Here is a 26,702-nt window from a genome sequence, read left to right on the forward strand (position 1 = left end):
CTTCAGTTTATTATATTCCAAACTTACTTGCAAAAATATGTCTGTTTGTATTTGTTTTAAGCAGATTTAGCTGATTGATTTGTGACTAGTTTCGGCCAATTGTTAAACGTTTGTGACCGAGAAAGCAGGGCGTTAGACTCCAATTCTCGAGGTCGCTAGAATTAGATATTTTTGTTTTGGCAAGGGTAAGATCAGATATTTAATAGTTGAGAAGTCAATTTTAGAAGTATTCACCATGGTAAGAGCTTATGATCCGACTACCCCCTTATGCTTGTGTGGCAATTATGGCCTAAAGTGTTTTTTAACGCATTTAGTTAACATGAATAAGAACAATAGAGGATCGATAATATATTTTCAGCTGTGATTCGGATTTCGAATAAATTTTGTTTGACTGTTTGCCGGATTTTTGGAGCTCTAGTTTGAGAAGAAAACGTCTCAAAATCATGAAAAAAAATTATGGAGAAAATTTGTTTACACTTGCGAGGTTGCGAGCGTAGTGAACATGTACGAACCGTCTTTGTTTCGAACTCAACTCGCAACCCTTACTAAAAGTGTTCATTTATTTGGTGGTACTTATGCTATAATGACGACCTGTAGGATTTCAAATTTTTTGGCGTCTATCAGCTTTTTTTATTAGTTTTTGTGATCTATTATGCGTCCGTGTCTGAGTGGTTAGTGCAAAAGTCTCATAATCTCGAGGTCGCAGATCGAATCCGAGACGAAGCCAATTTTCACGAATTCGAGGCTTTTTTCTATTTTTCAGGCTAGTGTATTTGAAGCAAAGCTTCGCCTCTGTATGCGAAACGAAGCTTCTTATCTGTGTAAAATTTTATGGTACGCTGGTTAAAAACAACTGGTCTACTGCAATTATGGGGCAAAATCATTATTTCTACATTTTGCACTGAAACTTAGACGGTTGAAAATGATTTGCTAATATTTACCAATCAATTCAACCAAATTGTTTGGGCATTTCATTTAAAACTGACAATTACTGGATGAAAACTTAAAAAAAGAAACTGGATTACTTAAAAAGAAACTGGATTAAAAAACTTTTTTTTGCAGGCGAGGAGTAAAACGATGGATATCACTTTGGTTAGCGCTATCACTGTATTTATGTGTTTTTTTTTAACTCGGTCTGAATTGCGGTTTGGAACTCCAATTCGGGCATTCTAGAACTTTGCACAGTGTAACCTTAATCATAATTATTTATTTTCACACGTGATTTTCTGGAACTCAAAAAATGTTCTTTGTCTAGAAAACGCTGGGCCATTGCTCAAAAATCATGCAATTAAATCAGTAACATTGCGTTTGACTCTACACTACTCTGTCGTAAGCTGCTGTTAAGTTAAAACGTAGAAAAGGAAAGCTTAGATGTGCTCATGTATAATCAAAACTCATTGATCTACTACAGCTGTCAGAATTTTTTTGCCATTTCTTCCGATTCAAAATTGTCACAGCTTGCATTTTTGGCGGTACTTCGGTTTTTCAATTGTTCATCTGAGAAATCAGCTTCCATTTGTTCATCATTCATATCATTGTCTGCTGTTGATTGAATCTGATCGTCTTTTCGTGCTTCAGAAGGCATTGATGCCAGAGTGAGGCGCGCAAGAAGGAGTTATTACTAGAGGCCAACCTAGACGTCAAATTTTCTAAATGGATCAATACACTAGTATATTTGCCAATCAATTTTAACCAAATTGTTTAGGCATTTCAATTAAACTGACAATTACTGGATTAAAAATTTAAAAAATAAACTGAATTAAAAATTTTTTTTTGCCGGCGAGGAGTAAAGCGATCGATATCACTTTAGTTAGATATAACTTTAGCTGGTGATATTAATTTATGCAAAAGCTAGCTCTATCACTGTATCACTGAATTTATGCGATTTTTTAAAACTCGGTCTGAATTGCGGTTTTGGGAAATCAAACAAAAAGGCACCACCCGCAACAAAGAAAAGTAAAAGAAATTAACTTAATGAATATTTCATTACGAGGCCAAACTTGTGCTCTGGAAAAGCGCACAATTTTTTGCCTGTATTTTCCTGGATTCCAGAGACAAGTCTTTACAGATGTTGAAAGTTTTTCCGAACGATCAAAGAAAACTAACAAAAAAAGAAGAACAAAGGGAGCGTCGTTGTTGCAGAATCCGCTTACAATTCACAAAAAGCACAGTTTGGCCTCGTAAAACTGGCCTACAGAGATCATCCTAGACGTCAAGTTTTCTAAGTGGATCAATACACTAGTATAGCAAAAATTTAGTGATTCTGTAATTTCAAATTTGATGCTGTTTTTGAAAAGCAATGAAGGATGTTTCTTTCATCTCAAAATTATCAACGCCAGTGTTTATACAGTCACAGGATTTTTTGATCTCCACGAGCAAACTTTTTTTCAATGTTTTAGTACAACGTTTTAAAATAATGTTTTTTGGATGCGATGTTGAGATTTAAAAAATTTGATTCCAGGATATTAATAAACGCTCGGGGTGCTGGAGAGGCAGCTAGAAAGCATTGCATTGAATGTGGATGTCTTAAAACACTCAAATTTCTGTGGATTTTTTTAGCAATAGCGCTTAATTGATTCAACTAAAAAAGAAACTGCGTTGAACATTTTTTTCAGGCGAGAAGTAAAGCCAAGGATATCACTTAAGCTGATGTAAACTTTTGATGTGAACTCTTTGTACCATGCAATTTTCGAGTTGAACCGAAATTTTCTCGTTTTGAGTTTTCTCTTGTCTTGTTTACGCGAAAATTGTACAACAAATGTAATGGATATTTGTGGTGTAAAATGTTATCATTACAGTCGGTTCCCTTTTTGCACTCACAACATAATGCAATACAAATTGATTTTTTTTCACTGAGTAATGTAGAAATTTTGTCCCCATCCCAACGTTGGCCCTTTTGCCGCCCTTCCACTTGCACCATTTCCCTACCCCACCTCGTGAATACTCTCCCACCGAAACCACACTTACCACCTGAGACAACGCCCTCTCTTTCTGGGTTGTATTCTTTGATCCCCTTACCTCCCCAATCGTTACCATTAAAATTTTTTTGATCGATTATCGATTGTTTTCAGAGTTTTTGAAAGGTAGAAAATTGAAAAATTGAATAGCAAAAAACAGTAACAAAAAACAACTGGTCTACTGCACAAATGGGACAAAATCATTATGTCTACATTTTGCGCTGAAATTTAGACAGTTGAAAATGATTTGCTAAAATTGTTTAGGCATTTCAATTAAACTGACAATTACTGGATTAAAAACTTAAAAAATAAACTGGATTACTTAAAAAAAACTGGATTAAAAAACTTCTTTAGCACGCGTGGAGTAAAGCGATGGATATCACTTTAGTTAGTTTTCACTTTAGCTGGTGATATTACTTTATGCAAAAGCGAGCTCTATCACTGTATTTATCAGTTTTTTAACTCGGTCTGAATTACGGTTTGGAACTCCAATTCGGGCATTCTGGAACTTTGCACAGTGTAACCTTAATCATAATTATTTATTTTCACACGTGATTTTCTGGAACTCAAAAAATGTTCTTTTTCTAGAAAACTCTGGGTCATTGCACAAAAATCATGCAATTAAATCAGTAACATTGCGTTTGACTCTACACTACTCTGTCGTAAGCTGCTGTTAAGTTAAAACGTAGAAAAGGAAAGCTTAGATGTGCTCATGTATAATCAAAACTCATCAATCTACTAAAGCTGTCAGAACTTTTTTTGCCATTTCTTCCGATTCAAAATTGTCACAGCTTGCATTTTTGGCGGTACTTCGGTTTTTCGATTGTTCATCTGACAAATCAGCTTCCATTTGTTCATCTGACAAATCAGCTTCCATTTGTTCATCATTCAAATCATTGTCTGCTGTTGATTGAATCTGATCGTCTTTTCGTGCTTCAGAAGGCAGTGATGTCGGGGCGAGGCGAGCAAGAAGCAGTTATTACTACAGAGGCCATCCTAGACGCCAAATTTTCCAAATAGATCAAAACACTTGTATAGCAATATTGTGGTGATTCTGTAGTTTCAAGCTTGATTCAGTTTTTGATGAGCCATGAAAGCTGTTGGACATTCTTTGATCACAAAGCTATCAACGCCAGTGTTTATACAGTCACGGGATTTTTTGGTATCAACGAGCAAATTATTTACTTTTTTCAATGCTTCTAATACAACGTTTTCAAAAAAGGTTTTTTGGAATAAATGTTGAGATATAAAGTAATTGATTCCAGGATACTAATTAAAGTTGGGGGTGCTGGAGAGGCAGCTAGAAAGCATTGGATTGAGAGTGAATGTCTTAAACAATCATTTTCTATGATGTTTTTGAGCAAAAGCGCTAAATTGATTTAACTAAAAAAGAAATTGGACTTTTAAACATTTCTGACGAGAAGTAAAGCCAAGAATATCACTTTAGCTGATGTGAGCTTAAAAGAAATACATGGGAAACTCTTCTGGTTTAGATTTTTTCTCTTGTATTGTTTATGCAAAAGCAAGCTCCACCACTGTATTTATGCATTTTTCATAGTCTCTGGTTTTCAACCAGTGTCTGGCTTGCGACACCCGCTTCTAAGAAAAGTGAAAATAATTCAAATATAATGTTTTTTTTGTGTTCTAAAATGCTATCAATACAATCAGTTCCCTTTTTGCACACATACAACAAAAGGAATAAAAGTCGATTATAATCCACTGTTTTTATCAAACTTAAATTTAATTATAATCTATTTCAAATAATTGTACGGATTTTTTTTCCGCGTTGTGCAAAATTTGCAAGAATTTTTATTTTTACCAAATGAATAATGCAGAAACTTTGTCTCCCACCCCAACAATTGCCCCCTTCCACCTGAACCACTCCCCTACCCCCACCTGACCACCTCGTGAATACTCCCACCACCTGAACCACCCCACCCACCTGAACCACCCCCGCCACCTGAACCATCCCCCCTCTCCTCACCTGAACCAACCCCCCTCCCATCACAACCAACTCCCTCTCCACCTGGGTTGCACTGATTGATCTCCCTTCCTTTCCCAATCCTTTCGATCGATTATCATTTAATTTTTCAAAGTTTTTTGAAAGGAACAAAATTGAGAAATTGAGTAACCTAAAACAGTAACAAAAATCAAAAATGCGCAGAAAACAGTTGAAATTGAACAACAAGTAACCATCTTTAAATTAAAACGTAGAAAAACCTTTATGTGCGTTGAAATTCGTATCTCACTAAAGAGAAAAAATTGGATTTTTATGGAGTTTCACTGTCTTCATCTATAAAAGGGAAAAATGATCGAGTGTAATTGATTTGCAAAAAAATTTTCATGCTTTATTACATAATAGCAATATAGTCCATTTGTAATTTTATAATGATTTTTTTTTCACTTTTATAGAAACTGGCAATAAGACTAAAACTTAATGGGTTTTTATCCATCGAACTCCAGTGCAGGCATTCAGAAATTTCGCACGGTGTAACTTAATTTATACTTCAGTTTTTTCACTTAAGCTCGTGATTTTGTAAATTTTGAAAGTGTTTCCGGGGTCAAGAAAACAGTGGGTTGTTTACTGAATGGTTTTATTTCATTACTTATTGCTGATCAAACGAAAAGCACCAGAAATCAAATTTCATGGATAATATTCGATTAAATTGCATTTTATTGTAATAAATTGACTTTAATCGGTTAAAATGGATTATAATTTCTAATTTTTTAATTAACTTCATCCATTTTAATCAATTATAATCAAACTTACAATTTTTTTTCAAAGTTATTTCTTTTCTTAGTTAGTGCAGTTGCTACATTTTACGTGTCATAAACTTTTACTTTTCATATAGTATTTGAAGAAAGTTTTAAAAGTTCTCCAGTTTTTCAAAATGACAGTTGAACATTTTATTTAATTATTTTGTACCATCGCCATGGTAAAAAATAACTATCCGCTAATTTTTACTATCTCCATTTGCGCACTGCCCCCCTCGCGTTCACGTAGAGGGGGTTCTCAATGGTTGAACGGGCTGGGGTATTTGAGTTTAAGCTTGGAGTAGCTTACTCATAGAGTAATTTCAGATAAGGTATACCGTCTTCTCGTCACGCTATCTTATTTTCGGCCGGATAGATTCGTGCAACTTCTTAGTCTAAAACCGATCTTAATCTTACTCTTATATCTCCTAATCTCAATACTGGTCTAGTATACTGGTATTTGTGGGTTAGATATCTGGAACTTGTTCGGAAGGAGAACAATTGTCTTCTAACTTGTATTTAAATTGTTCTGGTGCTGAAACTACAAGTAGTTTCAGCATTACAAATATCTGTCAGTGTTAGTTATGGATCATGATTGGTTAGTAAAAATATTTTATAGATGGTTATAAATACTAGTCTTAAACTGGTTCCACCCATCCGGGGCTTAGAGAGTTTTTGATTTTCAGATTGTTTATTGTAGTGAAGGATGGATGGAAAGATTTCTTTGTTTTTCGGAGTTGTTGTCTTTTGAAGCAGTGACTGAGTGAAGGAAGGAGAGATGCATTTGTCTTCATGGAGAGAAGAAGGGCTGTTGTTCGTGTTCCAGAAGGGTGTCACGTTTTATCCTACATCGTCTTGAGTGATCGTGTCAAGATTTCAGATTGATGCAAAGATGTGTCGGTTTCGTTGAGCTAGAGCGAGACTACGTGCAAGATCAAGTTTGCCCTTTCTGTGTGAAGCGCCAATTGACTAAGATCTGTATATGAAGTGAACATCAAGTTGGCCAATTTTCTTCTTCAATGGGTTCCTTTGCTGCGATGTTCGGTCCATACTTCAAATCCTGTGAGGGTTGTGACTACGGCAACAAACCAATAGATTTGCCATTCCAGTGTCGGAATGTTATCGAGTTTTCATTTCCCTTTGCTGCTCGTTCCGTTTGCACTAAGAAATTGCATATTAAACCTATATCTTGTTAGTGAGATCAATTTTAGTTACGATGTTATATTAGTTGTTTTCGCAAAAATGGTTTCTTTGTTTCGATTATTTTAAAAAGTCGCTCAACCTAGAGCAACTCTCGCCAAAAAGATGGTGTGGGTCAGAAGCGTGATTATAGCGCGGTGGATTAGGCCGGCTAGAGAGCATGCTCAGGACGTCCTCCTGGTTGGTGAGGCCAGTGAGGGAGTATAATTTTACCGTCTCTTTGAGTCTCTTTTTGTGTTCAACCTTTCGTTTTTTTTACCGGTTGTTTTTCTCTTTTTTGACTTATCAAAAACCGATTAATTTGTGATGGGTTTTTCTTTTGGCAATTTATTGTTTCAAGTAGTTTTAGTAAACCTTGAAAAAGGGTTTCAAAAGAAAAATTTATCCAATTTTAACGTGGGTTTAATCTGGTCTGAGTACGTACTATAAGAGTACTTTCAGCAGTGTATGTATCAAATTGTGTTCGCGCAGCTGCTGGGTTTGTCTTTTATTGATCAGTCAGAAGTAGGTCAACACCAAGTTTCAGACGATGAGCAGCCGTAAAGCAAAGTTCGAAGCAATTATGATAGTCTTGAATTCTAATGATCATCGAATTATGGTATTCTCGAATTCGAAAAGGCAAGTCAAAATAAGATGGTTCACGGATTGGAGAAAACTTTGCAAGTTTAACAAAAACTTGAATTACGTTTTTCAAAACCGAGCCGCTTCCATAAGTTGCTAAAGTCTCCAAAAACTGCTTGCTTTTTTTCGACAATTTCAAAAAACTTGTCATCTTCTGATCCCAAGCTCATCACATCACAGGTTTCATATCGGAGTTTGCATAAATGTCAATCCGCTCGTCGGAATCTATATTACTACAATCAATCCTTGCTTTAGGTTTTACTGAACTCAAATTAGCGCTGAACCGAACTTCTATAGGTCCTTCTGCAACACGTTCCATAGGTTTTACCAAACTAAAATTAGCGCTGAACCGAACTCTTATATGTCCTTCTGCAACACGTTCCATTATGAGTTTTGGATTTTGATCTTTTTTATCTTGCATAAATTGCAAAACTTCAATCGAAAGATTTTCTTCCCAAGGTTGATTCCTGCCGATCACGTATGGTTCAAGAACACCAAAAAGCAGACTCATTTTTTTGAAGGCTCATGCCCTTGATTTCGTCTCCATCAGCAGCATGCAGATCACCGAGAGGAGCATCAGCAGCGGCTTTTGTAATGGCTAAGTCAGCAGAGTCAGCACTCATAACAGGTAGACCATGGGTCGCTAGTAAATCAATTGATAAGTTTTTTGACGAATGAAAGCCCAAGTGACAATAGTTGCAAACACCTCCATGTCGACCATGAGAGTGAAGAATATGTTTTCTGTAAAATTGAGAGCATTTGAGTCTTGAATGAACACTCATTGCATCAATAAATAATAAGCTTTTTTCCAACAAAATGTTTTTCCCGCTCATGGCGACTTCTACAAGGAAAATACTAAACATGACCACAGGTTGTTTGCTGTAAAAATAAAAATTATCGCCGATATAAGTAACACAAGAACAAAAAATTCAAGCAATTAGGATCGCTGCAACTTTTCTCATCAAGTCAATTGAATGTTTTTTATATAATCAATGAGAAATTGTTAATTTTTGAGAAGAGAGTCAAACCTTGGATTTTCATGTGAAATCGGAAAGATAGCTCGAAATTGATGAATTTTTCAAAACAAATCTTAGGAAATTTTATTCCAAATCTGATCATGCAGGATTTTGAACTATGAAAGTCCTTAAGAAATTGGAGGAAAAAAGAGTTTTGCTGGGGTGTTTTGACAAATTCGGGAATCGGTTAGGGGATAAATAGAGTATTTGATATAAAATCAAACAATTTTTGATCAATTTCATTTTTTCGAGAATAAACAAAGCTTCTTTCCTTGTCAGGTCTAATTCAGTCATAATTTTAAAGCTTTGATACTCAATACTTAGAACAAAAAATAAACTCTTTGATTGAGTAAGTTTCTCTAAGGAGCCCTTTCTTTAGTCAGATAACTCTCTTTTGTACTTTATAAACATCCAAAAAATTGACAAAAAGGTAACAGTCAACATCTATTTCATCAAAAAGAAAATCAGTTGGAATTTTTTTTCTTGTAGTAACTCGAGGAAATTCAAATGTTTTTTGTTAGAAATTTTGCAAATAATGATAATATTCAATCCAAGTTTGTTTCCAAAAAATTGCTGATTGGTTGATAACAAATTTATTGAAAATTCCCTGTTAAGTAAAGCTTGATTCTGATTTGCTGATGATCTCAAAACTGTTGAAATTTCAAGGATAGTATAGCTCGACTTCATTGGTTGAAAGTTCGATGGTTCCTTTCAGAGTGTTTGATGCAAATAAAATGAAATCCAATCTGATTTTTTTCACGGTAACACAATTGGTCAAAAAGTTGATTGATTATGATTACTATTCTTAAAAAAATTTTTTTTGGGGCTAATCAACAAAGTCTCATACCAATACGTCTGGAATATTCGAACTCTCCCATTTGTTCTCAAGTTCTTTCTCTACTAACTAAAATTAAAGAAAAAAAGAGTTGCTTGTCTTTTATGTTGCAGAGAATACACCCACTCACAAGCATCAAGATATTGTAAGCACAGTGGCGTTTTAAAGAGTCCAAATTTTAATTTTCAAACATAGCGCAGCGAAGAACTGAATCTTCATATCAAAAAGAAGAATTCTTCTTGTCAAAATAAATTTCTACATGATGATGGAAAGCACACTCCGCAGTCTCCAGACATATTCAACAAAATTTCAAGTTCAAAACATACAAAAAAAAACATAGGACAAAATACTATAAACAACAATTTTTACTGAGCCTGGAAAACTTAGTAATTTGTACAAAGTTCCAGTAATTAGATAAGTTTTGATGAACGTTTTATCTGTGAATACTTCATTCTGTTAGTTAATATCAAAAACGATTAAAAAAATTAAAAAGAAGGAAAGCTCAATTCTGATTGGTTGAAATCAAACTGGTTAAAATCAACATTTAAAAAGCTTGATTTTCATTGATTTTTCTTTGAATGTAAAAAACACTATCGCAGGTAGGGCTCGGAACTGATTGGTTGACATTAAAACTGTTGAATGTTCTGTGATGAAAAAAGATTGGATTTGATTGGTTCACATTAAAACTGTTGAGTGTTCCATAATAAGTGAAGCTTGATTCTGATTGGTTGCTGTAAAAACTTTTGCAAGATCCATGATAAGTACAGCTCAAATCTGACTGCTTGCTGTCAATACTTTTGGCTAAGCTATTAGTGTTTTCTGTAACATGTGTACAAAAAAGATTCTGATTTTTTGTGCCAATGTTGTATTGCTAATCTATTTTGTGTTCTTGCTGTTTTCAACCAATGAGATTATTTCACCTGAGCTACTCTTCTATTCTCACAGTTAAAATTTATCAGTTTGAAAAAAGATAACATTTACAAAGATGAAATAAATGACAAGCAAAAATTATTTACAAAAATTATTATTCAAAAAGCTGTCGAGAATTCTGGATGTTCTTTATAGAACACAGAGCTATTCGAGACTGGTTTGGTTGCTGTTATGTTGGAGGCATCATTGTTTCAGAGAACCCTACACTTTTTTCTATTGCGATGGGGTTTTCAGCTGATCCTGCTTCCTCCCAAGAAGAGATGAAGTCGTTGACTGGTTGAGCCACATATCTAGAGTCAGGAACCTCAGCGTATTTCATTCCCACATGCTCCGACACTTTCTCCATCATTTGCATTGTTCCATGTTGGTTCTCTGTGATGGCTACTTGCGTTATATGATGTACGTTCAAGTCCCCTCGCAGCACCCCCACCTTTTGTCAGACTTGAATTGGGATGTTCATTTGCGCCAAAACTACTCCAGAGACTCTTTCCCGCACTTGAAATTGTACTAGGTCAAGCAAAATTTCAACCGAGTAAGTTTGCTGCTTTGCACTGAGAAAATCAGTTTGAGCAATAAGTTGAGTAAAAGATACAGAGTAAAAACAAGAATAATGACTAATTTAGAGCTGAGAGAGGAGATACCTGACGGTAGTTAAGTTGAAACTGAATATTTTAGAGCTGACAGAAGAGGTAGTTGACGGTAATCAAGTTGAAAATATAATGATTTTTAGTCAAGACTGAGGGATGCCTTCAACTCAAATGTGTGGGTTTAACCAATCAGAATCAATTTTCCTAGTTTAGTCTGTAGTCGTGGCTAATCAGATTTTAGCTTCCATTCATTCAATTTTTATGTAAAAGTCTTGTCCGAACAGAGATAAAATCCCATTTTTGGAACTTTTTAGAATTAGTTGTTTACAATCACGAAGAAGGTTTTTTTTGATTGTCGTATCCAATAAAAGGACCCTTTTAAGGGCTTAAATCCTCCAATAAGGTAAAACTATCCAAAAAACATCAAAAATAAATGACGTTTGCAGTAAGATAAGAACAAAAATTTAGGCAATTAGGATCGCTGCAACTTTTCTCATCAAATCATTTGAATGTTTTTTATATAATCATTGAGAAGTTGTTAATTTTTGATAAGAGATTCAAATGTAGGATTTTCACGTGAATTCGAGAGGATGGCTCGAACTTGGTGAATTTTTCAAAACCAATCTTAGGAATTTTTATTCCAAATCTGATCATGCAGGATTTTGAACATTGAAAGTCCTTAAGAAATTGGAGGAAAAGAGAGTTTTGCTGGGGTGTTTTGACAAATTTGGGAATCGGTTAGGGGATAAACAGAGTATTTGATATAAAATCACTCAATTTTTGATCATTTTCATTTTTTCGAGAATAAACAAAGCTTCTTTCCTTGTCAGGTCTAATTCAGTCATAATTTTATAGCTTTGATACTCAATACTGAGCTCAAAATAAACTTTTGATTGAGTAAATTTCTCTAAGGAGCCCTTTCTTTAGTCAGATAATTCTCTTTTGTACTTTATAAACGTCCAAAAAATTGACAAAAAGGTAACAGTCAACATCTATTTTATCAAAAAAAAAACAGTTGGAATTTTTTTTTTCTTGTAGTAACTCGAGGAAATTCAAATGTTTTTTATTAGAAATTTTGCAAATAATGATAATATTCAATCCAAGTTTGTTTCCAAAAAATTGCTGATTGGTTGGTAACAAATTTGTTGAAAATTCCCTGTTAAGTAAAGCTTGATTCTGATTTGCTGATGATCTCAAAACTGTTGAAACTTCAAGGATAGTATAGCTCGATTCTCATTGGTTGATACGAAATTTTTTTTAAAATTCTATGGTTCCTTTCAGAGTGGTTGATTTATATTTCAACTATAGCAAATAAAATGAAATTGTTTTTGGGGCTAATCAACAAAGTCTCCTACCGATACTTTTGGGATATTCGAACTCTCCCATTTGTTCTCAAGTTCTCTCTTTTCTAACTAAAATGCCGTCACTGAAAGAAAAAAAGAGGTGCTTGTCTTTTATGTTGCAGAGAGTACACCCACTCACAAGCATCAAGACATTGTAAGCACTGTCTTGTTTTAAAGTGTCCAAAATAGATGGACCTCAGCGTAGTTCATTCCCACATGCTCCGACACTTTCTCCATCATTTGCATTGTTCCATGTTGGTTCTCTGTGATGGCTACTTGCGTTATATGATGTACGTTCAAGTCCCCTCGCAGCACCCCCACCTTTTGTCAGACTTGAATTGGGATGTTCATTTGCGCCAAAACTACTCCAGAGACTCTTTCCCGCACTTGAAATTGTACTAGGTCAAGCAAAATTTCAACCGAGTAAGTTTGCTGCTTTGCACTGAGAAAATCAGTTTGAGCAATAAGTTGAGTAAAAGGTACAGAGTAAAAACAAGAATAATGACTAATTTAGAGCTGAGAGAGGAGATATCTGACGGTAGTTAAGTTGAAACTGAATATTTTAGAGCTGACAGAAGAGGTAGTTGACGGTAATCAAATTGAAAATATAATGATTTTTAGTCAAGACTGAGGGATGCCTTCAACTCAAATGTGTGGGTTTAACCAATCAGAATCGATTTTCCTAGTTTAGTTTGTAGTCGTGGCTAATCAGATTTTAGCTTCCATTCATTCAATTTTTATGTAAAAGTCTTGTCCGAACAGAGACAAAATCCCATTTTTGGAACTTTTTAGAATTAGTTGTTTCCAATCACGAAGAAGGTTTTTTTTGATTGTCGTATCCAATAAAAGGACCCTTTTAAGGGCTTAAATCCTCCAATAAGGTAAAAGTATCCAAAAAAAATCAAAAATCAATGACGTTTGCAGTAAGATAAGAACAAAAATTTAAGCAATTAGGATCGCTGCAACTTTTCTCATCAAGTCATTTGAATGTTTTTTATATAATCATTGAGAAGTTGTTAATTTTTGATAAGAGATTCAAATGTAGGATTTTCACGTGAATTCGGGAGGATGGCTCGAACTTGGTGAATTTTTCAAAACAAATCTTAGGAATTTTTATTCCAAATCTGATCATGCAGGATTTTGAACATTGAAAGTCCATAAGAAATTGGAGGAAAAAAGAGTTTTGCTGGGGTGTTTTGACAAATTCGGGAATCGGTTAGGGGATAAATAGAGTATTTGATATAAAATCACACATTTTTTGATCAATTTCATTTTTTCGAGAATAAACAAAGCTTCTTTCCTTGTCAGGTCTAATTCAGTCATAATTTTAAAGCTTTGATACTCAATACTTAGCTCAAAATAAACTCTTTGATTGAGTAAGTTTCTCTAAGGAGCCCTTTCTTTAGTCAGATAACTCTCTTTTGTACATTATAAACGTCCAAAAAATTGACAAAAAGGTAAAAGTCAACATCTATTTCATCAAAAAGAAAATCAGTTTGAATTTTTTTCTCTTGTAGTAACTCGAGGAAATTCAAATGTTTTTCTTTAGAAATTTTGCACATAATGATAATATTCAATCCAAGTTTGTTTCCAAAAAATTGCTGATTGGTTGATAACAAATTTGTTGAAAATTCCCTGTTAAGTAAAGCGTGATTCTGATTTGCTGATGATCTCAAAACTGTTAAAATTTCAAGGATAGAATAGCTCGATTTCATTGGTTGAAAATTCGATGGTTACTTTCAGAGTGTTTGATTTATATTTCAGCTACAGCAATTAAAATGAAATCCAATCTGATTTTTTTCACGTTAACACAATTGGTCAAAAAGTTGATTGATTTTGATTACTTTTCTTAAATTTTTTTTTGGAGCTAATCAACAAAGTCTCATACCAATACGTCTGGAATATTGGAACTCTCCCACTTGTTCTCAAGTTCTTTCTCTACTAACTAAAATGAAAGAAACAAAGAGTTGCTTGTCTTTTATGTTGCAGAGAATACACCCACTCACAAGCATCAAGACATTATAAGCACAGTCGCGTTATAAAGAGTCCAAATTTTAATTTTCAAACATAGCGCAGCGAAGAACTGAATCTTCATATGAAAAAGAAGAATTCTTCTTGTCAAAATAAAATTCTACATGGTGATGGAAAGCACACTCCGCAGTCTCCAGACATATTCAACAAAATTTTAAGTTTAAACATAAAAAAAAAACATAGGACAAAAAACTATAAGCAACGATTTTTACTGAGCCTGGAAAAACTTAGTAATTTGTTCAAAGTTCCAGTAATTAGATAAGTTTTGATGAAAGTTTTATCTGTGAATACCTCATTCTGTTAGTTAATAGCAAAAACGATAAAAAAAACTTTAAGAAGAAGAAAAGCTCACATCTGATTGGTTGAAATCAAACAGGTTAAAATCAACATTTAAAAAGCTTGATTTTCATTGATTTTTCTTTGAATGTCAAAAAAAAACTCTATTGCAGGTAGGGCTCGGAACTGATTGGTTGACATTAAAACTGTTGAAAGTTCTGTGATGAAAAAAGATTGATTCTGATTGGTTAACATTAAAATTGTTGAGTGTTCCATAATAAGTGAAGCTTGATTCTGATTGGTTGCTGTAAAAGCTGTTGCAAGATCCATGATAAGTACAGCTCAAATCTGACTGCTTGCTGTCAATACTTTTGGCTAAGCTTTTAGTGTTTTCTCTAACATGTGTACAAAAAAATTTCTGATTATGTGTGCCAATGCTGAATAGCTAATTTATTTTGTGTTCTGATTATTTTCAACCAAAAAGATTATTTCACCTGAGCTACTCTTTTATTCTCACAGTTAAAAAATATCAGTTTGAAAAAAGATAACAATTACAAAGATCAAATAAATGACAAGCAAGAATTATTTACAAAAATTATTATTCAAAAAGCTGTCGAGAATTCTGGATGTTCTCTATAGAACACAGAGCTATTCGAGACGGATTTGGTTGCTGTTATGCTGGAGGCGTCATTGTTTCAGAGAGTCCTTCAGTTTTTTCTATTGCGATGGGGTTTTCAGCTGATCCTGCTTCCTCCCAAGAAGAGATGAAGTCGTTGACTGGTTGAGCCACATATCTAGAGTCAGGAACCTCAGCGTAGTTCATTCCCACATGCTCCGACACTTTCTCCATCATTTGCATTGTTCCATGTTGGTTCTCTATGATGGCTACTTGCGTTATCTGATGTACGTTCAAGTCCCCTCGCAGCACCTCCACCTTTTGTCAGACTTGAATTGGGATGTTCATTTGCGCCAAAACTACTCCAGAGACTCTTTCCCGCACTTGAATTTGTACTAGGTCAGGCAAAATTTCCACCGAGTACATAAGTTTGCTGCTTTGCACTGAGGAGATCAGTTTGAGCAACAAGTTGAGTAAAAAAATACAAAGTAGAAACAAGAGTAATGACTAATTTAGAGCTGAGAGAGGAGGTAGTTGACGGTAATTAAGTTGAAAATATAAGGATTTTAGTCAAGACTGAGGGGTGCCTTCAACTCAGATGTGTGGGTTCAACCAATCTGAATCAATTTTCCCAGTTTAGTCTGTAGTCGTGTCCAATCAGATTTTAGCTTCCGTTCATTCAACTTTTATATAAAAATCTTGTCCGAACAGAAATCAAATTCCAATTTGATATAAAATCACACATTTTTTGATCAATTTCATTTTTTCGAGAATAAACAAAGCTTCTTTCCTTGTCAGGTCTAATTCAGTCATAATTTTAAAGCTTTGATACTCAATACTTAGCTCAAAATAAACTCTTTGATTGAGTAAGTTTCTCTAAGGAGCCCTTTCTTTAGTCAGATAACTCTCTTTTGTACATTATAAACGTCCAAAAAATTGACAAAAAGGTAAAAGTCAACATCTATTTCATCAAAAAGAAAATCAGTTGGAATTTTTTTCTCTTGTAGTAACTCGAGGAAATTCAAATGTTTTTCTTTAGAAATTTTGCACATAATGATAATATTCAATCCAAGTTTGTTTCCAAAAAATTGCTGATTGGTTGATAACAAATTTGTTGAAAATTCCCTGTTAAGTAAAGCGTGATTCTGATTTGCTGATGATCTCAAAACTGTTAAAATTTCAAGGATAGAATAGCTCGATTTCATTGGTTGAAAATTCGATGGTTACTTTCAGAGTGTTTGATTTATATTTCAGCTACAGCAATTAAAATGAAATCCAATCTGATTTTTTTCACGTTAACACAATTGGTCAAAAAGTTGATTGATTTTGATTACTAACACAACTGGTCCTTCAGTTTTTTCTATTGCGATGGGGTTTTCAGCTGATCCTGCTTCCTCCCAAGAAGAGATGAAGTCGTTGACTGGTTGAGCCACATATCTAGAGTCAGGAACCTCAGCGTAGTTCATTCCCACATGCTCCGACACTTTCTCCATCATTTGCATTGTTCCATGTTGGTTCTCTATGATGGCTACTTGCGTTATCTGATGTACGTTCAAGTCCCCTCGCAGCACCTCCACCTTTTGTCAGACTTGAATTGGGATGTTCATTTGCGCCAAAACTACTCCAGAGACTCTTTCCCGCACTTGAATTTGTACTAGGTCAGGCAAAATTTCCACCGAGTACATAAGTTTGCTGCTTTGCACCGAGGAGATCAGTTTGAGCAACAAGTTGAGTAAAAAAATACAAAGTAGAAACAAGAGTAATGACTAATTTAGAGCTGAGAGAGGAGGTAGTTGACGGTAATTAAGTTGAAAATATAAGGATTTTTAGTCAAGACTGAGGGGTGCCTTCAACTCAGATGTGTGGGTTCAACCAATCTGAATCAATTTTCCCAGTTTAGTCTGTAGTCGTGTCCAATCAGATTTTAGCTTCCGTTCATTCAACTTTTATATAAAAATCTTGTCCGAACAGAAATAAAATTCCAATTTTGGAAATTTTAAGAAGTAGTTGTTTCCAATCACGAAGAAGATTTATTTTTTTCTGATTGTCGTATCCAATAAAAAGACCCTTTTAAGTGCTTAAATCTTCCAATAAGGAAAACACTATTCACAAAAAAACTCCAAAATTAAATGACCACAGGTTGTTTGCTGTAAAAATATCGCCGATATAAAAATATCGCTGATATAATTAACACAAGAACGAATATTATAGCAAGTATTATCTCTGCAGGTTTTTTTCACCAAGTAAAATGAATACTTTGTAAAAAATAATTTTAGAATATAGTCAAGATCCAATCAATTTTGTCAAGTTTGAAAGGATAGCTCGAATTTGTCGAATTTTTCATAACAAATTTCAAGAAAGTTTATTCAAAACCTGATTATGCAGGATTATGAACTTTGAAAAACTTTTTAAAATTAAAGAAAAAAAACTTTGCTGGGTTTTTTGACAAGTTTGAGAATCGGGTATAGGATAAAAAGTATTTGTTATAAAACCAGACGATTTTTGAGCAATTTCATTTTTTCGAGAATAAACAAAATTTCTTTCCTTATCAGATAGTTCAGCGATAAGTTTAAAGCTTTGATACTCAATACTTAGCTCAAAAGTAAACTCTTTGATTGGGTAAGTTTCTCTAAAGAGACCTTTCTTCAGTCGGAAAACTCTTTTTTTTTGTACCATATAAACGTCTAAAAAAATTGTGAAAAAAAAGATTTTAAATGAACGTCTATTTCATCAGTGAGAAACTTAGTTGGAAATTTTCATTTTTCTTGTAAAGTAAATTGAGGAAATTCAAATTTTTTTGTATAGTTTTTTTTTCAAAAACGATTATATTCGATCCGAAGTTGTGTCTAGAAACTGGTGAGTTCTGATTGGTTGATAACAAAACTGTTGAAAATTCCCTGATAAGTAAGGCTTGGTTCTAATTGTCTTATGATATTGAAAGTGTTGAATTTTCCAGGATAGTAAAGCTCGATTCTCATTGGTTGATATCAAAAAATTTTGAAAAAATGAATGTTTTTTTTTCAGATTGGTTGATTTATATTTCAGCTACACCAAATTAAAAATCAAATCCAGTCTGAATTTTTTCACGTTTAAAACAATTGGTCAAAGTTTTGGCTGTTTTTATTTACTTTTAGTTATTTTTGGGGGCTATTTAACTAAGCCTCCCTCCAAATTTTTTGGGATGTTCGAAGTCTCCCATTTGTTCTCAAATTCTTTTTAGTAACTAAAGAGCCGTCACTGAATAGAAATGAAAGAGTTGCATGTCTTGTATGTGGCAGAGAGTACACGCGATTTCAAGCATCAAGATATCGTAAGCACTGTGGCGTTTCAAATTGTCCAAACTTTTATTTTCATACATATAGCAGCGAATAACTGAATGATCATATCAAAAAGAAGCATTCATCGTGTCAAAATAAATTTCTACATGGTGATGGAAAGCACACTCCGCAGTCTCCAAACACACTCAACGAAAAGTTAGGTTAAAAACATACAAAAATTTTTTGGACGAGTTACTATAAAAAACGATTTTTACTGAGCCTGAAGATCTAATTATCAAACTACTAGAATTTTTTACAGATTAACTTTGATAAAAAATTATCCTAGTAAAAAGTATGAAATAATTTCAACGCATTTCTTATTTGTTCATATATGCTTTTGTTCAAAAGTTTTGATTGATGATAAAAACAACTGGAGCAGTAATCAGATTCAAATTTTTGTTACAACCACATTGGAAAACAATTTAAAATTTTTTATTCTACAGTGAGAGTTGCAATCGTGGCTTGCTTACGGGGCTTTTTTGATTTCAAATTTGCTGTTAAATTACATAATTTGAGCTAATAAATGGATACATTCTCAGAAACAAGATGTAAAAAAAACCCATACCAAAATATTCTATTTTTGAGAAAAGGACACAACCAAAACGAAAAAGAGAAAAACAAGTAATAAAAACGAAACAAAAGGTTGAAATGAAGAGACTCTACACAAAGAGATCATTAAAATATAACCCACTACTGGCCTCACCGACCAGAGGGACGTCCATAATAAAAAAATAATCAAACTAAAATAAAACGCTTTTGCGAAAACAATTAATAACAAAGTATAACTAAAAAAATTAATTAACATCAGGTAATTATATATGTAAACCATAAATGAAGTACGTAAAGGTTTCTTAGAGCCCAAGGAACGAGCAGCAAAGGAGATGACAACCCAACTACACTCCAATTCTGGAATGGCAAATCTATTCAATTTGCTGCCTAAAGTCACTACCCTCAAAGGATTTAAAGTATGGACTCAACACTGTAGCAAAGGAAAACCATTGAACCAGACCAATGGCCATCTCGATGTTGACTGCACGTACCGATCCTAGTCACTTGGCACTTCACACCGAAAAGTCAAACTTAACCCTGCACGTAGTCTCGCTCTAAACTTAACCAAATCGATACACCATTGCATCGATCGGAAGTCTTGACACAATCACCCAAGACCACCACGATCAACGAGACCCATCTCGAAGCACGAACAAAACAATCTTCCTCCGTCTAACACAAACAACCACACTTCTCCTCTCTCCAAGAAGTCAATGCTCGCAACTTCAAATAGAAACTACATCACCCGTCCTTCACTACATTAAACAATTAAAAACTAAAAACTCTCTAAACCACGGATGGGTAGAATCAGTTCTAAACTAGTATTTATAAGCCAATTAAATTATTGATAGATTATCATTATAAAATATTTATAACTAACCAATCGTATTCCATCTCTAATATTGACACTTATTTGTAAGTGCTGAAACTACTTGTAGTTTCAGCACCAGAACAATTTGAATAAAACTTTGAATACAGTTGTTCTCCTTCTGGATAAACTCTAAGAACTATCTCGCATAAACCAGTATACATTAGATCTATTGAGACTAGGAGATATAAGAGTGAGATTAAGATCGCTAATAGACTAAGAAGTTGCACGAATCTATCCGGCCGAAAAAAGGATAGCGTGACGAGCAGACGGTATACCTTATCTGAAATTACTCTATGAGTATAACCAAAAGGTCATAACTCATAATCCCGCTTATATCAATAGTTCCCAGGTATCAAAAGACTTTTTCAAAATATAGGTACTGAATTCAGCTGTTCAAAATGTCAGCTATTTACACGAAGTGAGCAAAACATAAAATAGAGCTTAGAGCGAGAGGTGCCACTGGAAGCAAAAGACAAAGTTCACTACCTTGCAGGACACGCGCTCTAATATGGTTCAAGGCACGCTTGGGACATTAGGAAGGTAACGTACCCTATAAAACAAAAATACATTAAAAAGTAAACAAGAATAGCCCTGTGCAGTACAGTCAACACAGAAAGTTTCGACCACATTCACTAAAAGCTTAGAACTATAGTAAAATATTAATAATTAACTGCAATTTTCAAACAAATGATTAAGAAAACGTTGCAAAAACGTTGCAAAAGATTTAAAAAAAAAACTATTTTATTTTGGACAAGGAAGCGCTAAATTAAGCAGTAAATGCGCCCTGGAGTAAAGTAAAACTAATTTACTCGCCTGGTAGAGTAAAGTAAAACTAATGTTACTCGCCTAGTTAACCTGCTCGAAATTGGACTCTTAAGCAAAACTTCGAATCGATTTCTCCAGACACGGAGTCATAGCAAGCGTTAATTGCAAGAAGTTTTTTGCGCGTTTAACAACCCAAAATGGCCAAATTTTCAATTTTCAAACAAAAAATATAACCAAAAAGATTGCAGGTAAAATATTTTATAAGAATCAGCTCAAGACAACAAGAGCTTTCAAATAATATTAAATATTGCGATTAGAAGTAAGCTAGTGAGTTATGACCGAGGTTTAATTCATAGAGCAATTTCGGATAGGGTACACCGTCTGCTCGTCATGCTATCTTATTTTCGGCCGGATAGATTCGTGCAACTTCTTAGTCTAATACCGATCCTAATCTTACTCTTATATCTACTAGTCTCAGGGTGTTTAACTAGTCTCTGCTAGGCTCAATAGATCTAGAGTATGCTGGCTTATTGCGATTGCCAGAAGGTCTCTTGGAGAGGTAACTAATTTCTAAGTTAAATTCAAATAACTCTGGTGCTGAAACTACAAGTAATTTCAGCACTTACAATTAAGTGGGTTGTTAGTTAGATGGATCATGATTGGTTAAAATTAAATTTTTTATGGTGATAAAATATCCAATTTATAACCAATAATAAAACGTAGTTTAGATCTGGTTCCACCCATCCGGGGTTTACAGAGTTTTGAATCTTTTATCTTCTATCTGTAATGAAGGATGGATGATGGTCGTTGGTATTTGGCGAGCATCATTTCTTGTTTCGTTCTTGGAGAAGAAAGCTCCAGGAAGCTGGAGTCGTCGACAGGAAAATGTTAGTTGTTTGTTCGACGATGGCTGCGACCGCCGGTGAAATCAATCTGATTTCAAAATGGTTTGCTATGATTGTTTGTTCTGCTTGGGTGGAGAACATGATCGAGTATCACTCTTGTCTGGGAATGGCGTGAAGATCGTGTTTGGAGGGAATGCCTCGTAACTCGGATCTGTACGTATACTTGAACATCGAGGTGGTCATTGGTCTGATTCAATGAAGTCCTTTTCTGCGAAGTCAAATCATACTCTAAATCCTTTTTTGAGTCGTGATTGTGAGCGGCATGTTGGTTGTGTTTAGCCATTCTGTAGGTTGAGTGTGATGGGGTCGTCTAGTCTTTGGATGCTCGTCTTTGCGGTTGTTCGCGATCTATGTACTGCATATTATATTTTACATTTTATAAAATTTTGTTTATTCTATTTTTTAGTCATGATTTTGGTTAATTGTTTTCGCAAAAGCGTTTTAGTTTTAGTTCAGTTATTTTTAAAAAATACTCACCATAAGGAGTGTGTCACAAAGCGTGGATGTAGCACGGTGGGTTAGGCCGGCTATAGAGCATGCTCAGGACGTCCTCTCTGGTGGGTTAGGTCAGGAGTGAGAGTATGATTTCATGCTGGTTTTTTAGGGGGTCCTGTTTTGTGCTAACGTTTTTGTTATATTATTTCTAGTTTTTCTTTTGTTACTTTGGTTGTGTCCTTTTCTCAAAAACAATTTGTTTTTTGTTTGGGTTTGTCTTGCGACTTTTTGGTTTTTTATGATTTATTTTTTAGACTTGGTAATAGTCTTCAAAAGAATAAATTATCCAGTTTTAAGCTGGTTTAATCTGGTTTGGGTACCGTAGGTGTTCTTTTCTTAGTCATGCTGTTAGTTTGGTTAGTTTATGGTGTTTAGTTAGCTGCATTGGTTAGTTTGGTTTTTATATAATTCCATTCCAACCGAGGTAAAGGAAAGTTGGAAACTTGTTATCGCTTGTTTGAGTTGTTGTTAGTGCAAATTTAAAACTTAAAATTCGTTATTTTAAACAATTCTTCGTGGGCGAGTTGTGCGATTGTGTATAGAATTCTTGTGCGGGTGAACAGGAGATATATAAAAAGTTAGTACTGCATTTCTTTGTATAAATTTACTACTTTAATTTTAAATTTTACTGCTTTGTGGGGATTGAAAATTCTTAATTGATTATCCTCGTATTGAATTTTACTACATCTAGGGAAATATTTTATAGATGAATTTATTGCTTTCGAATTGAATTTTACTGCATCATTTAGTGCTATAGATTTAATAGAGTTTATTCTGAAAAAAGAGTCTGTATTTTTATTTGTGTTTTCTTTTCTTGTTGTAGGTGATCATGGGTGAAGACTAAAGAAAATGTAAACTAAATATAAAGAATGGTTAGTTTTTATTCTAAATTAGTTAGTCGTAAAATAGTAAATTCATACTTACCTTAGTCGTCGGGGAAAAAGCCGCGAGGGAAAACATCGTGAATAGCGTCTGATGTAGTTAGTAAGTTTGCTAGTATGCGTATGATATTTTGAGTTTGCAGCAGTGGCCAAAGCAATTGAAGTGCTTTTATGGTTTTAAGTTTTTCGGTGCCTACTGCAAAATAATGAGGTGTGTTCTGGATTAGATTGTAAATTTTATGATTGTATTTAGTGTTGTGGATGAATTCTAAAATGGGTACTTCTATAGGTTGAGTATATTCATGCGGGACTGTTAGGGGACGGGCTTCTTCGTCATTGAAACTCTTGGTGAGGGACAAAATATATACATTTGGGTGATCGGGTCGTATTTCTGGAGGATGCATTGAAGGTTAGTATTTTTAATACAATACGAGAAGTTTAGGAAAAATGGTGATGTGTATTTAGAAATAATCAACTGAAATCTGTGGTGGGGTTTTCGCGATGGTGTGTGTAAATAAAATTGATTTTGGATAAATCGATAATAAGTGTAGGGGAGCGTTTGTTTAGTTCGTAACATGATGTCGTGTGAACAGTGCAAATCGCGTTCCTATGGTGAAAGAAAGTGAAAGGTTAGTGAAAATAACTGAAATTTATCATAGAAGCTTTCATATGCTTGTATGTCAACTAGTGCTTTTGGTGTGAGAAAATGAAAGGTTAGTGAAAATGTTTGAAATTTTTCGTGAAACGATTCGTATGCTTGAATAGCTGATAATGCTTCTGAAATAATGTGATCATGCTTTTTATGTAGTATGTTAAGTGTGAATAAGTAGGGTATTTTAATGAAATTTTTTCTGTTAATTGTGGGTTTGCAAACTGATCGTCGTCAAGAAATTGGTCTTGATTAGATCTAATGATGTTATGATCATAAAATTCAATTGAAAAGTCGTTAGCTTGGGTTATTTGAAGATAATTCGTAGTATTTGTGTGGTCTGGGTGGTTTATATATTCTAGGGCGGTTCCGGGTTTGGATGGGAACGGGTGAATTGGGAATTTTCGCTTAAAGGTTCTATAAGCTCGGTTAGTACTAGTGGATGTTTCTGTTGATGTGGATGATTGAGCGAGTGATGGAGTGTTATCTGAAATTGGTGTAGGTGTTGGTGGATTTGATGATGTGATCGTTGATGATAGTTGGTGAATAGTGAGAGTGTGGGGAGATAGTAACTGTTGTTGTAATGTTATAAAATTATCTAATTCATTAGAATTTGAAAATTATCTGGGGAGTTGTTGATAGATCGTTCGTTATGAAATGGGGAGTAGGTTGGGGTTACTTGAGAAGGAGTGTAGGGAGATGAACATTGGTTTTGAGGTTGAATAGGTTGAAACGGGGGTTTTGAGAAGGTTGAGGAGATGGTTTGAGTGTGGATAGAAGAAGATGGTTCGGAGTCTGCAACTTCATCGGGAGTTTCTACATCGGAATTATTAAATTGTGATTTTGTTTGAAAAACTGTGATATCTGAGTTAGTATCAGAATTCATGCCTGATGATGTATTAGTTCGTGGTGAATCAGGTGGCGGGAAAGCAAAAAGTGGAATAATGGATGGGATTTTACAGATTGGCAGGGTGGGAGTTCGATCGGTGGAGTGATCCAATTTGTCTGCTCATCGTGGGCTGAAAAAATGATTATTTTGAGATTGAAAGGTGGTGGTATGGGGCTGTTCTATAATTTGTTCATATGTATCGTCATTTTGGAGGTGTTGTGTTACTATATGTTGAATAGTGCTTTGTACGTGACTTGGTCTTAAGTTTGGGGGGTTTGTGATTGCTAAGTTCCTAAAATTTCGTGAGACTAATGATAATGGATGGTTAAGATGGAGGTTTGGTAAGTGTGGTGCTGTGGGTAATGCATTTGTATTATTGTTTGATTCGTCGTATGTGTTCGGGTTTGTTGATAGTTATGTATTGTATTCTTTGATTTGTGCGTCTAAGAGGATTTTATTTATTGATGATGAAAAAATTCCAAAAAATCCTGCAAATAATATGCGTGCTACCCTTGCTTGTCGGTTTACTTGTGTGTGTATTGCCCATGTGTTATAGATTCTTTTTTAAAATGAGAAAAGGAATCCAATAAAAATAAGCATAGCGTATAAAATAGTCAATCTTTCTAAGATGTAATGTGGCCATCCTAGAAAGGCAAGGATTTCGTTTTTTAAGGTTATAAAACTGAAAATATTTATAGGTGAGATATCTTGTGGTCTATATTTTTCACCGTTTAAATACATGTGATCTTTAATATGTTCAAAATATCCGCTGTAGTCTTGTGTATAAATGTCTTAAAATCCTGCGGTTTCTGCAAGTTTTCTTAAGTTTTGATCTATTGATTGTCGTTGTATGGTGTCCATTTGTGTTAGTAGTTCCTGAAATTGTTGTGTACGAATGTGATGTTGTATATCTAATTTAGAGTAGATTCCTATTGATTGTAGATCATTATTAGGATTTCGAGCAATAGTTCGAATACTTTCAGGTGAAAACTTTTTCAGTGGTTGCATTAATGTTGGGTATGGTGTGAGTAGATAGTATTTTTCTTCGTCGGGATTTAATTGTACGACGTTGTGGCTGTTTTCTGATCCATATGGGACTGCGGTATCCCAAAATTATGTTCGTCTTGAAAGAGTATCAACAAAATGAACTTTATTTTTTAGAATATTGGGATTATTTTGTGACAACGTTTATCCTCACATATAATGGTGATACTTTTTTGGTGCAAATATAAAACCATAATATATTTCTTTCATAGTCAAGGAAGTTTGATCTATTTCCGGAAAATAAATATCCTGCGTAGGGTATTTTTAGAACTGCTAGTGCGAGTGATTGTAGAATCTGAGTTCTTCCTAATTCACATAGTTGATGTAGTGTTTATATTTCTGAAAATGACATTTCTTGAAAAATTCTACTGATTGTGTTGTCTAATTTCATATCTAAGTGGATGTCATAGTGTATTGCGCCAAATTTTTTTTTATTAGTGATAATTCTTGTAATCGTGTACTTTCAGTGTCTCGTGGTTTTTTTTTCCACGAGGGTTTCCTGCATTTTTAAGAAGGCTTACGATGTATGATGTTCCTTCGTTGAGAGGTTGATGTGTTGCATGGGGATTTTATTTTAGTTTTCCAGTGGTCATATCAAAACCTTCGTCGTATTCGACAAGTATTTCGGAATAATGTGTTTTGTGGATTGGATTTTGATATTTACATGCAAATTCTGTTTCATGGTAGATTTGGAAACTTGTTAACTTATTTTCTATATTGTGAGTGTTTCTACATTTAATATTGCGATTTCTTATTTGACTTGGGTTGAAAGTGTCAAATGGGATGGATTCAATTAAACATTTTTCACGGAATTTAATCATTGGAGCGTGGATTTTTGCTACTTCAAATGTTGTACAAGTGTCTTCGGGAAACCAAACAATTGTTGCTTGTGCTCTTGTTGTGGGGTCACAATAGCCTTGGTCATTTTTGCAAGGTAGTCTGATGCCTTGATAAATTATTGTGTTATCTTTTAAATCTCATGTGAGTTGTATTTTTTCGAGTTGTATTTTCCAGTCAAAAAACATTATTTCTTGGTATCCTTTATTTTTTGTATCTGCTTTGCAGTTTGAAGGATTGTTTATTCCAATATGTGGTATCCAGTGTTTGTCTTGGATGTCATAAGTTAGTCGTCCGTGTGCGCCGTTGTATGGATATTTTTCGTCTAATTTAA

Source organism: Symsagittifera roscoffensis, chromosome 1 (genome assembly GCF_963678635.1).
Source record: "Symsagittifera roscoffensis chromosome 1, txSymRosc1.1, whole genome shotgun sequence".
Lineage (NCBI taxonomy): Eukaryota > Metazoa > Xenacoelomorpha > Acoela > Convolutidae > Symsagittifera > Symsagittifera roscoffensis.